Here is a 17,676-nt window from a genome sequence, read left to right as displayed (position 1 = left end):
CCATCAGCCCCAAAGGAGGGCTGTGCACACAGGGTCTGGTTTTGGTGGCAACCACCATTACAATGGTAGCAATGGTTTTGAGGAGGAAATAACGCTTTCTCCAATCAACACAAGTTCAGTAGCAGGACTGTGTCATGGCATCCAGATTCAGTCAACAAGGGCTTCTTGTGTTGTTACCATGCCTTTAAGCTATATGAAAGCATCTTGCTGCCAGAGAAGCGGTGACGGTGTGACCACTTGTTTTCCCAAAGTAGTCTGAAAACACTGCAGTAATCCTAGAGAGAAACAAATCATCTTGCAGTTTTGAACACAGGTGTGGGAACTGTGTTACCGCAAATAAACACTGTATGGACTGGTTTATATGTTGCTTATGTATGATCTGATAGCAGTGCCACAGCAGCCTATTTTAACAAAGTCAGCGGAGGAATTGCTGTCATCGCTGAAAGAAATTACAGGATTTCCAGGATCAGGAAGTTCATCCAGACACTTTGGATGGGACTGAGAGAACTGCAGGAAGTTTAAGGGAAAGATCCTTGTCATCTTGTGACCCAAGCACACCCAGCTGGGGTAGAAGGGGAAAATACCACCAACAGTTATTTGCTGCTATAACCGCCCCCCTGCATACCGACATAGTTAGAGATCAACTACTGAATGGTTTGTTGAACTCGCACAAGCATTTCAGGCATTGCTGCACACATACTAAGCAACTGAGAGGTCTTTATCAGCCTCTGGAAGATGCCCACGCTGTGGTCATAGTTGAGTGTCTGACTGAAGAAAATCCACAACAGTGCATATGTACCATTAGAAGGGACGGTATGGAAAGGAGGGAGTGATTTTGTTTTCATGTCATTGCTGATAAGACGTCAAAACAGTGCATTTGAAGCTAAAATACAAGGGAAGTTACCAAATGGTCACTCCCTGCTGCTCCTCCCAGTCAAAGAAGAGATACTGTATATAGAAGCGAAGGAAGACATCTGTAAAGCATCTAATTGCCAGGCTTTTTTTTTTTACCTTTCTGGGGGGGATGGCTGTTTTATTTTTCATTAGAAGCCAACTCACTCCAGCAAGAAACATCAGGAAAAACCTTTTTTTTTTTTTTTTTTCTTTTTTTAATTTCTTTCCTTCTCATTTTTTTCCTCTTCTCCTGCCTCCCTCCTCCCCTTTCTGGCCCTTCCACCTTGTATTTTTACTGAGGAAAACAAACAAACAGAAGTGAAATAGATGGTAACTGAGTTCTTAAGAGTTTCTTGCTGGGCACTGCTGTCTAGCCCTCATCATCTGGAAAGATTACGTCTACTCTTGTGTTCTCCAAGCAAGCCCCTTCCCAAGTCCTTCTGGCAAGCGTCTTTCCTCAGAGAAATGTGTTGTTTTCGAGCCTCTTCCCTTAGATCCTCACTCAACCAAAGGTGGATCCTGGTCTGGCAGGACTATTTCATGTCTAGCATGAAATAATAAACATATTTTCTCATTTTCATGATCTCTTCAATTTTCTTGACTTTGGCCCTCGTCATAGTTTTGTTTTTGTGATGAGGAGAGTTGCAGTCTTCTTTCTCACCACAGTGCCATCAGGCAAGGGAAGGAGTTGTCCCACTCTGCTCTGCGCTGTGTAGCCTCACCTCCCACAGTGGGTGCAGTTCGGAGTGCCACAGTACAAAAAGGACACAAAGCATTCATGGATGTTAGAGGAGGGTTCTTCACCAGAGGGCAGTGGGCATGGAACAGGTTCCCCAGGACTGTGAGCTGCTGGAGTTCCAGGATCTGGATTCAGTGATCCTTGTGGTTCCCTTCCAACTCAGGAGATTCTATAATTCTGGAGGAGCTTGGATCTAAGGTCTCTCCCTGCCCTTGGTGACCATCGTAGCCCTCATACAAAGGACAGTGATCTGCAGCTCCTGATGAGATGAAGATGCAGCTGTGTCCTCCCTCCACCCCTCATGATTAGCTGCACCCACCATAGACTTAGTGGAGTGGTTAGCTTCATTAACTACCAAGGACTTGGAGCCACATCTCAACCCTTAGCAAAGCTACTGACTTTGTCTTGATCCTATGAATGTATTGCACTTTGCCAAGGGCCAGGAGAGGACAAAGGATTGCAAAACCATTGAACCATACAATGACTTAGGCGAAGGGAACCTTAAAGATCATCTGGTTCCAACCCCCTTCTGTGGGCAGGGTTGCCAACCACTAAATTGGGTTGTTCAGTGCCTCATCCAACCTGGTCTTTAGTGCCACTAGTGATGGGGTATCCACAACCTCTCTGGGCAGCTTGTGCCAGCAGCTCACCACCCTATGAGTAAAAATCGTAAAATTTAACCCAAACCTCCCTTCTTTTAGTTAAGTGGCGTTCCTCTTGTCCAATCACCATCAGACTGTGTAAAAACTTAGTCTCCATCCTGCTTGTAAGCTCCCTTCAAATACTGGAAGGCCACAATGAGGTCTACCCATAGCCTTCTTTTCTCCAAGCTAAACAAGCCCAATTCCCTCAGGCTTTCTGTGTAGGAGAGGTGCTCCAGCTCTCTGAGCATCTTCATGGCTCTCCTCTGGACCCACTCCAGCAACTCCACATTCTTTCCGAGGTACTGGGAACCCCAGACTTGGACACAGTACTCCAGTCAGGCCTCATGAGAACAGAGCAGAAGGGGACAATCCCTTCCCTCACTCTGCTGGCTACTCCTCTTCTGATGCAGCTCAGGATACAGTTGGCCTTCCAGACTACAAGCACTTACTGCTGGCTCATGTTCAGCTTCTTGTCCATCAAGATCCCCATGTCCTTTTCCACATGGTTGCTCTCAGTAAGTTCTTCTCCCAGTCTGTACTCACATCTGGGATTGTCTTGACCCCAGTGCAACACCTTGTTTTTGACCTTGTTAAACTTCATCAGATTTTCATGTGCCCACTTTTCAAGTGTATTCAGATCCATTTGGATGGTGTTCTTTCCTTCTATTGTGTCAACTGTGCCACTTAGCCTGTTGTCATCAGCTGCCACTTGCTGAGGGTACGCTCAATCCCACTGTCTATGTTGTTGATAAAGATGTTGAAGAGCACCAGTCCCAAGACAGAATCCTGGGGGACATGACCAGTCTCTACCTGGACATAGAGCTGTTGACAACAACCCTCTGGTTATGACCATCCAACCAATTCTTTATCCACCAAACAGTTCAGCCTTCAAATCCTTATTGCTGCAATTCAGAGATAAGGATGCGGAGCATCAGATCATCCTGTTATTCTTTGGTTTATTAGGCTGCATGCACTTGCAAACAGTTTACCTCGTATTAATTTGCTAAAAAGTTTTGAAGAGGATGAGGAGGGATTAATGTTAATCAAATGAGAAGATAATATAAGCTTTCAGAAAGTGAAGATTAAGGCATGAAACCTGAGGGACTGGGAAGATGTGTGCATGCTGCCATCCACTTCCCTCCACCGCGCAACAAAAAAGACTTTATTACTGAACATCTTGCTGTGGACAAGGGAAAAGAAATACTTCTAACTGTGCTTGCTGGGAGGTGAGTTCATTTTTTTTCCCTTTTGTTTTTAAGCCTAGAATAAGCCCTGACCTCTTGACTGCTCCTGGGACATCATCCTGGTCTGTTTTGCATGCCTGACCCACAACTGTCCCTGCACAGGAGGGCACATATTTTTGGAGCTGTCTGTTCTGGTTTGTCAAGCCAGCACATGAAAATCTATGTGGAAAAGAAAAGGATTCCCAGGGAGAAATGCTTTAAGTGTCTGTGCAAAGCCAATTGTGGGCAACTCGGCTTGTCTTGCTTTCGGTGACTTGCCAAGATCATGCTGTAAAATGTGGTCTCTTCAATTTTTCTTTTTTTTTTCTGAAAGAATTCTGTGGAGCAATATCTGTCCCAGCCTGGTTTATGGCCAGGGCAGGGAATGTCTCCCTGTAGCAGTCTAGGATGGTTGCTGTGGATCAGAGGTGGACTCGTTCTCATTCCTTATTTGCCAGTAGCCAGCAGACTTTTCTTACACATGCTTTATCAAGTGTGAGGCCATTGTGCCATGGTGTGAGTAATGGTCTCTGGAGACAGAAGAGTGATGAAAAGCAGTCTTCTGCCTCTCCCACGCTTGTATTTAACAGTAGATTAAATGAGCTTCTTTTTCACATGGAGAAACAAACTCACCCTCCATGCAAAAAGCAACCTGTCACTTTCCCACACCCTGGAGAAGGGCCATAACCACCTCAACCAAAGCAAGCATCCCTCCAGTGCACTAAGTTCTCTAGCTTTGAGGTAAGGATGCCTTGAAAGCTGGTATTTCTGCACCAGAATCTCTGAGATTTGTGCTGGGACACTGCGAGCAATGTGCAGGCATGCTGAATAACAGCAGAAAACAGTGGGTTAACCTCTCCATGATGGCAGAATGCAACCTGGCAATGGGAACTGGCCCAGTGCTGAGGTTTAATCCCACAACTTTGGGGAAAACATGCTCATACTGTCCTAGTTTTCTGTGTTACACTTTCTGATGAGGTGTGTTTCCCAGATGGGCTGTGGGATGGTGGCTCCCATTGGTGCCAATGCAATGCAGATGTCACTCCTGTTACGGGAACAGCAATAGAGTCCTCTCTCCCATGCCATCATACAGCCCTGCCCCATGGGCATCTGTCCTGCTGCCAGCACTGGGCTGGTTTCTCTCCTAGGGCTCAGCTTTAAGCCTTCTGCCAGCAATGGAGTAAGATACTAGATAAGTGGAACTGCAACACAGTGACAGCCCTCAGTCATTGTGCCCCATGAACCTTCTCTCACAGGAGCCCAAGCATGGCGGTGCATGCCTCCAGTTTCAGGCTTGTCTAGCTTTTGTCAGAGCCTGTGAGCGCAGGGTGCTTAAGCAATGCTTTGAGAAAATGTTGATTATGTGGTGACGAGATGGGACAATGCCAGGAATTTTATTTTTCATTTATTTCATTTGGTGAATTACCTGCCCCAGCCAAGTAGACACAGATTTTAAAAGTTATTTACTGCCTCAAGTTTTACATAGTTTACATAACATAATTTTCTATATGAATCAAAAGACTTTCATCCCAGCCTCTTCTGCAGATCAAGATGGGGGGCATTTCCCTGGTAATTGGAGGCCAGAGAGCTCAGTCTCACTCTGCTGCTTCCTTGGTCTTGAACAGTGCAAGACTGCACTATGACGCAAGACTGCTCCAGAATGCAAACCTGTTCTATGATGCAACCCTGCTCTAGAATGCAAGTCTTCACTATGATGCAAGACTGTTCCAGAATGCAAGCCTGCTCTATGATGCAACCCTGTTCTTGTATGCAAGACTGCATTATGATTCAAGCCTGTTCTAGAATGCAAGACTGCTCTATGATGCAACCCTGCTCTAGAATGCAAGCCTGCACTATGATGCAAGCCTGTTCTAGAATGCAAGCCTCTTCTATGATTCAAACCTGTTCTAGAATGCAAGACTGCACTATGACGCAAGACTGCTCCAGAATGCAAGCCTGTTCTATGATGCAAACCTGTTCTAGAATGCACGCCTGTCCTAGAATGCAAGACTACACTATGATGCAAGACTGTTTCAGAATGCAAGACTGCTCTATGATGCAACCTAGTTCTAGAATCCAAGTCTGCTCTATGATGCAAGTCTGTTCTAGAATGCAAACCTGTTCTATGATGCAACCTGTTTCTAGAATGCAAGACTGCTCTATGATGCAAGACTTTACTATGATGCTAGACTGTTCCAGTATGCAAGCTTGCCCTATGATGCAACCCTGTTCTTGAATGCAAGCCTGCATTTTGATTCAAGCCCGTTCGAGAATGCAAGACTGCTCTATGATGCAACCCTGTTCTAGAATGCAAGCCTGTTCTATGATGCAAGCCTGTTCGGCCTCTTGTTCAGTAGAGGCAAGGCTTTCTTTATAATGGCCAGAGTTTCCCTGCTCCAAACACCTCTCCTCTCCAGTTTCTCCTTTTCATCCCATTTTATTGACCCAAATAGAGGTATCAGCAGCACCTTTGGGTTGTTCTGACCAGGGTCCCTTGGCTAGGCTGACGTATGAATGGCTCATCGAGCGACGGCAAAGCAATTTCCCATCATCCGATTCTATTGATAGGAACAAGTCCCCTGGGGGATCAAATATGATTACTGCAAACAAAGAATCGCTTTGTGTGTGTGCATCACGTGGGCAAGCAGCAGAAAGACAGGAAGTGCTTTCCTTCACCCATGCCTGCACTGCTCCATCTCTCCCGCTTGCACATGTGTCAACATTGCCTTGCACATGGGTGCATGCATTGACCCTTCCCTTGCTGCGTACATGAGGTTGCATCTGCAGAGCACTTCACAGAGGAGACTGGCCTTAGCTTTTCCTGTGTTAGACACTCCCTTGATATTTTCTCTCCTCCATATTCACTGACAGTTTGCTCTTACAACCAGTCCCGGAAGGACTCACCCTACAGAGAAGAGCAGGAACTTCTCCCATGGACATTTCAACACACTTTTCTTAAAATACTGTGGTACTTCAATGACTAAACTTCTTTGTGGGCCATTTATGAGTCATGAATACAATGCTCCCCAAATATCCCGAATGCACTTCTCCTTCACATACTACAGACCTGGATCCTCCATTTCCACGGGGAGATACATGCATGTCCCAGCACTAGCTATGGTCTTTCATCTTCTCTCATCTTCCCTGCTCTTCTTCTTTCTGAGGATCCTCTGCTTACAACAAAAGGGGTACCTGTGGTTGGCACTGGTTAACCTGCCTTTGTTGTCCTTTTTCTTTGGCTTGCATCTCATAACCAAATCTGCCCTCTTTCTCCTCTACACCTACCTCAAGTACTCCAGATAAAGGCTTCTTCTCCCTGTCAGAGCGTGTTTCTGTATGGTTGTAATAGGAAGTGACAGAAACTCTACCAGTATAACTGCACTTCTGCTGATTTAAAGCATCCACCTCAGAGCTTTTATCAGCATAAGCCTCTTAATAAAGAGAGGGAAAAAAAACCAACCATCTACATCTGGCAGAGCTAGGCCAATGATGTAACGGGACCTAAGGGTGCATTTACTTTTAAGTTAGGTGGCTTAACACAGTATGTGATTTCAGTTAAATCTTCTAAAGCGTGCGTGGACACTTCTATTTATGTCCCTTTCATGCTGATTTTAATTTATATTAAGTCCATCAGGATCATGTCTAAGCTAAGTTGAACATAGGTTGCATTTCACACTGCTTTTGGATGGATTAGAAGGACTAGAGCTAAATCACTGCTGTCCCTTCTGGGAGCAGTTTCACTGGTAGAAATATGTTTGTGTACTTTAACTACATTTAGCAAAACAGCCTACAGACATAAGCATGCTCGCATCAACCTGACTGTCTCCAACTATCACCTAAATGGTCTTTGAACTGTAATAATCCTGCTCACAAAGTGGGCTGCTCTTGCTTAATTTAGCCTAACTCCTTCTTCCAGTGGATAGGTACTGCAGTGCTGATAGAAGTCCTTTTTCCCTGCAGAAATCGCACAGCTGCTGTTTGTTTTAGTTCTTTCTTCTGGTTCTTGGAGCCTGGTGACCCTTTTCACTGCTTTCCAAGAAGGGCACAGCACAGATATACCAGAAACCTGACTCTCCCCAGGTATAAAATGTTCTCCTGAACCCCAGGCACATTGGAACTCTGCTCTGGGGACTCCTGCTTTCAGAACATCTCTGCGGAGAGCTAAAAACTCACAGCAAGGTGGCATACCCTTGCCACTGCTTGGAGATTAACCAGCAAACATCTCAGGATCTCATTAAGCCTTAAGTTTTGCTGCCAATGGCTGCACAGGGCCATAGGAAGGGCAATGCAGATCCAGCTTCAGTCAGCAAGAAGTTAAACTTGTGTCACAGTGCAATGTCTCAGCTGCCCTCCAGTATTGGCCATCCTCATGTGTCACCACCAGCTTGGCTGTGTCAGGGAAGAAAACATTATGGCAGTGCTGAGGTCTGAGCTGGGTGCTGTTCTTTAGCAGTTAACAAAGCCAAGGGTGTCTGACCTGCTGTGAAGCAGTGTTTGCCTTCTGTCAAGAACTTCCCTGTATACAGACATTAATTCCTATCACGTGGAAAAACTGGTCACATGCCTAAGTATCCCACTGGAGGTGCAGGCTATTCATCCAAAGGACAAGCAAGGAAAATGCCACTGTGACCTTTTCAAATAAATGGTTATTCTTTTAATAACCTAATATCCCTCTCCCTCCCAGAACCTGCCAGACTACTCTTCATTTTGTGCTGGAGGACATTTGGTCCTCCAGGTCTCGCCTGAGGTCTGAAAGCTCAGTGGCAACAAATCTTGAGTGGAGGAAGTTTTTCTTCCAGGTTTTTCTAGACTACATGAATTAAGAAGATAACACACGGGACAAAGAAGTGAAAAAAAACATTGAGCTTAGAAGAACCTGGCTGTTTCACAGCCTTACTGACAGGATTTCCAGTTGACATCATGCTGGTTCCCTGTGTCTCCATAGTTTTCCAGGGGAAAAAAATGCATTGGCGAGTTCAGAACAAATGCGCTCCAACCTAATCTGTTTTCCTTTTGCAGGTCACTTTTAATCTCCACTGAGTGTAAATTCCTCTTCTTTTGTTGTCCTTATTTTCAGTTTTGTTCTTACTGTGTTGCTTATATGCTTTTTCCTTTTTCTTTTTCTTTCTTTTTTTCCACTCTACCACGTTCTTTGTTTGTGCTGCAGGCAATGGAAATGATTTTTAAAAATGCCTGGTTTTGAAACAAGCGATTTCCTGACAAAATGACTCCCAAAGCCTTCCTAGCGTCTGCAGAGACAAGTGGCATAAATGTACTTTTAAGATCAGTGGGTGAAAGAAGTTGTAAATAACAGCGCTAACTGTGGAAAGTACTGGACGTGTTTCTGTGGGAAGGACATTTCTAAGAGGCCATGTGTCCCAGGAGCACAACCTGTAAAGAACTGTGGACGTATGGGACAAGGCCATAGGCCTCTGTGCCATAGGACTGGGTGATCTCAGCTTGAGATCACAGGGGAGATCACAGGAGGTACCCAAGATCTGAGGAAACCCCAGTCCTTGTAGCTTTCCTGGAGGAGAAGAGGGTGGCAAGACTGGGAGATTACACTACCAAATATGAACAGCCTGGATGCTGCTGATGAAGCAACTCTAGACCCTACCAGGTGAGTTTTAAGCAGTTCATCTGTGTTGAGAGTCCTGTATAGCACTTGTGAGTGGAAGATGAGAAGACTGAATGCATAAATTTCTCTGCTTTTACCCACCCTGATCTTAGATATTTTCCCTATCTGTATCCTGCTGACCACTGATTGAGCAAGGATGGCTTGGGTGCCAGGTGCCAGACCATCACTGAGCACAGCTTGCCCAGGATGGAAGGAAGGAAGCCAGCCAGTCTGGCCCCGGTGCTGGCTGTTAGAGTCACTGAGGATGTGGAGGGGAAGGTTGAGCTTTAAAGTAGGCTTCCAAATGGCTGCCAGACCTGCCCTGATGGCCAGCCTTGCTTCCCTTGGAGCTGGTGGGCTGGAGGCCTTGGTCAGAGCCAGGCAGCCTAACAGCTGGCAGCAGCTCTTTTCAGAGAGTGCAGCTCTTTTCCTCTTTGCAAATTATCCTCGAGTGATTATACCTCTGCTTATTTTACAATGATTGTGCTAATGATTTTTGCAAACGAATTTTAAACTAAGAGATGGCTAGCCTGATTATTTGGCTGCTTTTCCTGCTGTCATCGCATCCAATATCTGTTATTCAGAAAGCACTCTTTGCACTTGTGTTTACTCACCCAGATTATACGGTGGGGTGGGGCTCTTTTGCTGGATAACTCCCAAAGCCTCCGAAAGCTTTGGAGGTGGCAGCCCAAACGCTTCAAATACAAATACTCAAGCCAGCGAGTATTTGTCTGAATATCTGCCAAACTCTCATTTTCTGTGAACATGCTGGTGAATCAAAATCTAGTCTCATGAATGTTTATGGACAACAACCAAAAGAACAGCTCCAAATCCCATCCTTCCAAACAAATTCTACTTCTCTTCTAAGGCACATTCCCAAATTCATTTGAGCTCACCTGCCTGTGACTAGTTCTAACCAAGTATGAAATATCCCTGGCCTCTCCTGTTGGTCCCACTTCCCTTTCTCCTGGAAAGAAAAGCTTTGCTTGTGTCAGGCTGAGAGAAACTCTTGCTCCCCCGTGTCTTTGATACTGACTGCTTGTTTCTGCCTCTAACTCACACAGCTAACATTTTGCAGAAAACATGTGTTGCTTTCAAATGCATTTTTTTTTTATCCCTTCAGTGGAAATGGCTGATTTGGGCAGTGGTGTATGAGGTGTGGAAATGGTTTATTGTATTTCCAGTTATAGCATAGCACATCTTTGCCTTATAGTACCTCATGTTTGCAACTGAGCTGCTCAGGTGGTCTTCAGTCAGGGCTGCATGGGAAGCTGAAATAACACATATTGAAGGCTGGTTCCCTGAAGTCTGCACCCACCCTACAAGCAAGCTGCCATGAATTCTTTCTCCTTTTTTTTTTTTAGGTGTTGCATCAGTAATAGGGCTTGAGGAAAGATTGATGACCAAGAGGGAATAGCAATGGGCAGGCTAATGCCAGGCATGGGAGCAGGTTGTGCTATCTATCACTCCAGCCCCATTTCCATTTCTTTTGACAAATGCAAACCAGGAACTTTGTTACTGGCATCCCACTGAAACTTCCATTTGCATGTACATGTTTTAATTTGGCTTGCTTGGCCACAGTAAATCCGACTTGGTAACACAATGTCATATTCAAATATCCCTTTCCCAGCCTTGAGACTCAGGATCACTGGAAAGCAAACTCAATCCTAAGCTTAGCTTCCTGACCAGCCCATCATCTTCACTGCCCTCTCTGTAAGCTCCACATTCATAGAATCATTGAATTGTTTGAGTTGGAAGGGACATATAAAGGCCACCTACCCCAAATCCCTCGCAATGCAAAGGGACACCTATAGGTAGATCAGGTTGCTCAGAGCCACCACCAGCCTGACCTTGAGCATCTCCAGGGATAGGGAGACAGGGTCCGTGAAGAAACCCTCTTCAAGGCTGAGCGTCCTGGGTCACTGGGGCAACATCATCCCACAGGGAGTTTTGCCATCACCTCATGCTCCATTAGTGCCCACTTACCCTGAACATGATATTCAAATGTTGCCCTTCAGAAGATGTAAGAAGATATAAGGTTAAGGGCTTTGGCAGATGAGCTGAGGTAGGTTTCGTTGCAACAGGTTATGGTGTAGTTGTCTGCTTCAAAGGGGTACACAGACTTCTTTGAAGAAAATGGGTTTTGCTAATGAGAAGTGGAACACGTGGATGCTGAGGTGCCTTTCTGAACTCTCAGCAGCTGAAAGCCACTAAGCATATATTTGTCAGTAATTGAAGCACACTTGTCTCTGCTTTCACACTGCTGAGTGACAAGTGCCATTTCTGCAGAAACGCAAAGTGCCCTCCCAGTGCCTTTGGAAGGATTGCACTGGTGCTGCAATGCTTGCAGGATAAGCAGCTCCTCCCACATGCAGCCAGTCTATAACATGTGGCTCCTTCCTTCACCCAGTGGTGAGTACACACCAACAGGTAAGTGTCCCTCACCCTCTGCCTCCCCCTTTCAACACCCAAATCCTGACCCACCATCAGCAACACACCTGGTTGGTGACAGCATGGTGAGCCCTGTCCTGCCCTGTTCCCTTCATGGGGTAACACTGTCACAAGCCTGGCTATGCTGGGGAGGAGGTGTAGGAAAGCAGAGGAGGCTCACAAATGGACACCCATCCTCCCCAGCAATTTTCGGCACCAGGCCCTTGGCCAGCACTCCTGCCCATGCCCTTGGAGCCTCATCTTTCCCACCACTGTGTATTTTTCCAGTGACTCTGGGTACCCTCCCCCCCCCCCCCCCCGCTCACGACATGCTGGGTGTTGATTTGACTGGACGTGAGCGCAAAGCTCATTAAGGGCTCATCAATACGGGTGATGAGGAGCTGTGTGGGGTGAGGCTCATAGCTTCCCTCTGTACAAGTGAGCAAGTCAGAACGTGCCTCCCTGGACCAGCATCTTTGGGAGCATCTCTGCACGCCACGAGCACCCAGTGGGCAGCCTGAGGTAGGTGGGACAGCAGAGCCTGGACATAGGGATGGGAGCTTGGGGATCAGAGAAAGGAGTCTGGCTGTGCATGAGCATCCTTGGGGAAGGGTGGCTGCAGGCACTGAACTCTCCTCCATCCCCCTTGGTTGGATGTGGGACAAATGGGACAAAAGCATCCCTGGGACATGGCAGGATGAAAGATGGAGTCTGCCTCCCTATAGGTTCTATAGAGGTGAACAAAGAGGTGTAGACCCATCTGCCTAGTGTTCCATTGGTGCAGCATGAAGCAGGCAGGCTGCCAAAAGCAGGGGCAGAAGTTGCCCATACAACGGGCCACTAGCACACAGAGCCAACTGGATCTCCCTTGGTTCCAGTGGGACTCTGACCCACTGAGGAGGTTAGTGAGCATAAATTCTGGAACATCAGCTAAGTGGAATCCTGGGCAGGTTTCCTTGGTGGGGTCTCCGCTGGCAGGAAAAAGCTGCAGCTTGGCCACAAAGGGCTCCGCTGTTGGCTGGTGATCTTGCTGTGATTCTGCTTATTTCTGGTGGACATCTCCAGTACGTTTTAGCTTGGTTGTCTTCCCTATATTTCCATCACTCTAATAGAAGCTCTGGCATTGCTTGGAATGCAGAGGAGAAAAACAATCAAATCCAAACCAGCAAGGTATTTTCTTCTTAAGAAAATTAATGGCCACAAGGAACAAATGACAAATGCCTTATAGTGGGGACTCCCCATGGTGCCAATGGGAAGTGACCACCATGCCTGCCCCTGCAGACTCTAGCTGTAGAGATGATGGTACAGTAAATGCTGGCCTGGCTGGCTCTCTTGGAGACTTGATGCTGTTCTTGATAGCTGCTGCTACAGTTCTCCTGCCTTCACCTATCTCCCCTCCATAGGCCAAGTGTGTTAGAGGAGGCTTTTGAGGCAGGGCAGGATTTTTACCTGCTTGCCCTACTCCAGGAGCAGCAGGTTCCTCCCAGCTAGAGGGGTAAAGGCCAGATCCTTATTCCTTGGCCACACAAGAGGAGGGGAGATCACCCTCTTGACACACCAGAAATGAGAGGCAGCATCTAGTCACACTCACACATTTCTACTCCTTGTCATATTTATTTATTTTTTTTAATTCATTTTTTTCATTAAGTTGTGACAATTAAATCCAAGGTGACCTTCTCAAGTGAAGCTCAGCAATTCCTGCTGCAAGATCAATTTCACTCAGATCTTCGATTACTTCATGAAAGAAAGAAAGAAAGAAAGAAAGAAAGAAAGAAAGAAAGAAAGAAAGAAAGAAAGAAAGAAAGAAAGAAAGAGAAACCAAAAATAATATCAATTCCGCTGCAGCAAATAACCACTGGCATTACTTGAAATGTCTCTAGAGACACAGTAAATCCAGTTGTATGTGTATAAAGTTCTTTCCCCCCTCAAGCACAAGATAGCCATATTTTGTGCACAATACTTGACACTCCTGGTGTCTCAGAAAGAGTGGTGCTGTAGTGGCACAGGCTGCCCAGGGAGGTGGTGCAGTCACCATCCCTGGAGGTGTTCAGTAACTGTGTGGATGTGGCACTGTGGGATGTGGGCAATGGGCATGGCAGGGATGGGCTGGTATTGACCTAGATGAATCTTAGTGGTCTTTTCCAACCTTGGTGATTCTACGACTATACGATTCTATGATCAGGTACACACGAATGTTGACAGTGAGCTCAAAAAGTGATGGGAGCTGAGAACTTTTGTGCAAGAAAGCTGGGCTAGGGATGTCTGAATTGCCTCAGGCACGGCAAAAGAAAAATGTAGCAAAAATGAATAAACTTCCAGTATTGTGAAATTGGCATCCCAGAGTGCCAGTTTGCACTGTGTAAGAAAAGGAAAATGCTTCTTAATTTAATCAGCACATTTTAAATGGGCAGAAATAGGCCTTTAATCTTTTTAGCACACTAGTTTCACTGAGAAGGATGGAGGCAGGGATGCCCTTAAGCCAACTGTTCATCTTTTCCAATCTGGAAGCCCACGGGGGCTGGAAGAGCTGCTCGCTGCCTGCTGGGAGGCTGCTGCAGGAGTGAGCACGGCTTGGCCCAGCCCTGACTGTGAGACCCAGGCTGGGCCCACATGGCTGCAGGAGTGGGATTCCCCACAAGGCACAAGCCTCAGGCAGGTGCATGCCACTCATCTCCTCTTCATGGCTGCGAGAGGGTCCTCTAGTAGGATTGCTAAGGGGAAGGCGTGCTATTTGTGTTGTTCAACTGCTTTTATAAACTAAAGCAAAAAACCAAAACCCATGCTTTGCTTAGAAGTGCCATCTGAGGTGAGACCAGTGAACTAGGGGCTGTGACGGGGAGCAGGTTCTGACTCTGTTTCCCCTGCAGGGAGAGGAATCCAAGGAGGCTTAAGTGGGCATCCAGAGTTGGGGAGGAGGCTGGAACACCTGACCCAGTTCTTTCTGCTCACATAATGCAAAAATTAAGGTGTTGCTTGACAAAGTGACCAGGCATCCAGCAGGAGCCAAAGCTGGCAGCCCTGTGGTTCTTCACATGCTTTTCAGGGCTGTAAGGGACTCCCACTGCCCTCCCAGAACCAGGGTCAAAGGATCTGACATGTATTCTGTCTTTCACTGACATTCTGCTTGTTCAATGGCTCCTGCTTGTTCCATGGCTTCAGAAACATGACCCAAGATCCCACTGCCCGTCTCCTTAGCTGGACAGGGTCACAGTGTGGTAACAACCAGACCTTACCAACCATGTTGTTGGGAGCACCTTGGGTCACAGGTGGCTGCAGGTAGGGGAGGGAGGCTGGGCAACAGCCATGGATCTGACCTGGATGTCAACAACACAAACCCTGTGCAGGAGAGTGGGAAAGAAGGGTGGAGGAGCTTTCAGTCTCCTCGGAGAGCTGTTTTTTCTCTTATCATGCCCTCCATTAATGCTGGCTTCTCTGTAACCAGCAATCAGCTCCTTTCAAGGGGAAGGTTGCTCACCAACTGGAGCATCTCTGTGTTTCTCAAATCTGGGAGAACCCAGTCAGCATCCTGTCAGCATCTCAGACTGGTACAGTTCACACTCCCATCCTGCTCTCTTGCGCTCTCTCCTGCTATTTTCTGTGTGGCAAGAGGAACAGGAGGAACTGCTCTGGCCCTCATTGATACCCAGAGCAAGGAGGGGACATGCTCTTCTTTGGAGGCAGATTACTTATGCAGGAGGCACTGCTGCATGTTGAGAGTGCTTTACTTCTCATGCAAGCATCATACAACACAAACAGCCCAACAGTCTCGCCATGTGAATTTTGGCCAAACCTAGTTACAAAGCCCCCGCTGTGCTACCTCTTTGTGCTCATCCAAATATAAGCTGGTATTTGACCTCAGAGCCTGGTATATCCAACCTGTAGGTCCATCCCTTGCCTCCAGAGCAGTTCTGTCACCCATGGCTTTCAGAGATGCAGGAAGCTCAAGCATATGCTGCTGCTGCAGCCAGCCAAAAATCAGCACAGAGCCTGCTGTGGCCTGATCAGCTGGTCATGGCTCCAAACACAAAGCAAGAGCCTTGGGGCTACTTGGCTGTCATTAAAATGGTGTGGACGGAAGGAAAAGTTTAATTGAGTGAACAACAGTCCGCACTGTGTAATTAAACTAATTGTGGCTCTACCTGCACAGGTCAAAAGAGATTTGCATGGCTGTTACAGCCCTGACAAAGAAGAGGTGGAAAGACGTGATAGCATTTTTTTCCCCACGTTTCCACAAGTAATCTTACCATTTCATTTCAGGCAATTTTATGCCCCCGAAATTTTTGTTTCTGTCAGATCTGAGGAGGCTGTTAATATTTCACACCAAAGCAGGGGAAAGCGAAAAGGTCACCATTGTTAGCAGTTCCAGGCTGCAGCATTTCAAGTGCAGGAAATACATTTTCAGGGCTTTTTTTCTTATTTTTGGAGAAAACCCTCAAAAAGGAGGCAGAGGACTATTTTCCAGAAGGCTCTTCAGCCTGGCTTTGCACCCACAGGAGACAAATGCAATTGTTTCTGTCAACCTGAACGACAGAAGACCAGTCATCCTGCATGCCGCTGTGAAAAAGGTTGCTGCTTCACTGCTAGGGATTTCTGACCCCTGTTTTTATTGTCTGTTTCGAAAGTCTTGGCTTCAGTTCGTGATGCGTTTAGAAGAAGCTGAATAAGAAACCTGCTGCAGCGTCGTGTTTAAACTCTTTGACCTTGTTTTCAAGGCCTTGCCCAGCACAGCCCACCTCCAGCTGGTAACTCTGCTCTTATTGATTATCATTCTCAGTCCTTCAGGCTTTTTGCTGTGCCCAAAGCACCATGTGCTTTTCAGAACAAATAATGTGACATGACAGAGCTGCTGTGCCCACACTGTTTTCTCCAGGCTGTCAACACAGCCCTGCACTTGGAATGGAAGAGACCGTGTGGTCAAGCAGAGAAGCTGGTGCATTTTGTCCTGACAGGACTGCTAGACCGGTATGTCAACTTGTGTTCAAACAGAGAAGTCAAACACTGCACCTGGGAGCAGATGATGCCAGGATATTTCCTGACCAGATCTGTATGTCCTGGGAAAGGACATGTGGACTTTGCCACCATGGCAAACCTCAGGGATGCTGCAGCTCTGCAGGCATCAGACTGCTCTTCTCAGCACACTCTGAGCCTCAACTGAAATTGCTTTTTAAGACTTGTGTGCTTTATTTGAGATGTTTGATGAGGTACTGGGACACTTGAGAGCAGATGCATGGGAAATGCAGAGACGGTCTCTTCTCAGTCTCTTTTCCCAGGTAACAGTGATAGGACAAGAGGAAATGGTTGTACCAGGGGAGGTTCAGAACAGTATTAGGAAATAATTCTTCTCAGAAAGAGTGGTGAAGCATTGGAACAGGCTGCCCAGGGAGGTGGTGGTGCCACCGACCTGGAGGTGTTCAAGAAACGTGTGGATAGGGCACTGAAGAACATGATTTAGTGGGCTGATGGATTGGTGGATGGACTGGATGATCTTAGTGTTTTCCAACCTTAATGATTCTATGATCCGATGGTCATCCACAGCCTGGAGGCTACTCAGAGCTATCTCAAGACAGATTGTATGTCCCACTGCTCATATCCCTCACTGAGTAATGTGTTCAATGGTGAGGAAAGAGTGGAAAAGGATTGCCCCAAGGCTAAATGTCTTTCTGACAGATGTCTCTCTGACAGACGGCTGATGGAAGGAAAATCCATCAGATTCGATTAAACCTCAAAATGCAGGTGCAAAACCTAGCTCAGGAAACTGAATACACAATGAGAGACATTGCTCCAAACTTCTTGTGGTCCTATATTTTTTGTCTAATCATCTACCACTGTAAGAGACAGGACAGTAGATAGGAATGGACCTTCAGGGGGTTCATTTCACCATTTTCATGGTGTACCTTGGCTATAGAAAAACATACATAAATCAAGTTAAAGACTGGCAGAATTTGTTTTTCCTGAGCTGGAGATGATGGAACTCACTTCTCAGGGTAGAAGAAACTGCCAGTATGGTCTGCTGCTTCTTTATCATCCTAATCTCTAGCACAAGAAATATAGAGTGTTATCACCTAGGTACAGTATTGCTACCGAGCTATGGCAGCAAGAACAGATGAAAAGAGCACAGGGAGAGCAGGA

Source organism: Excalfactoria chinensis, chromosome 1, assembly GCF_039878825.1.
Source record: "Excalfactoria chinensis isolate bCotChi1 chromosome 1, bCotChi1.hap2, whole genome shotgun sequence".
NCBI classification, from domain to species: domain Eukaryota; kingdom Metazoa; phylum Chordata; class Aves; order Galliformes; family Phasianidae; genus Excalfactoria; species Excalfactoria chinensis.
Note: the sequence above shows the minus strand (reverse complement) of the source record.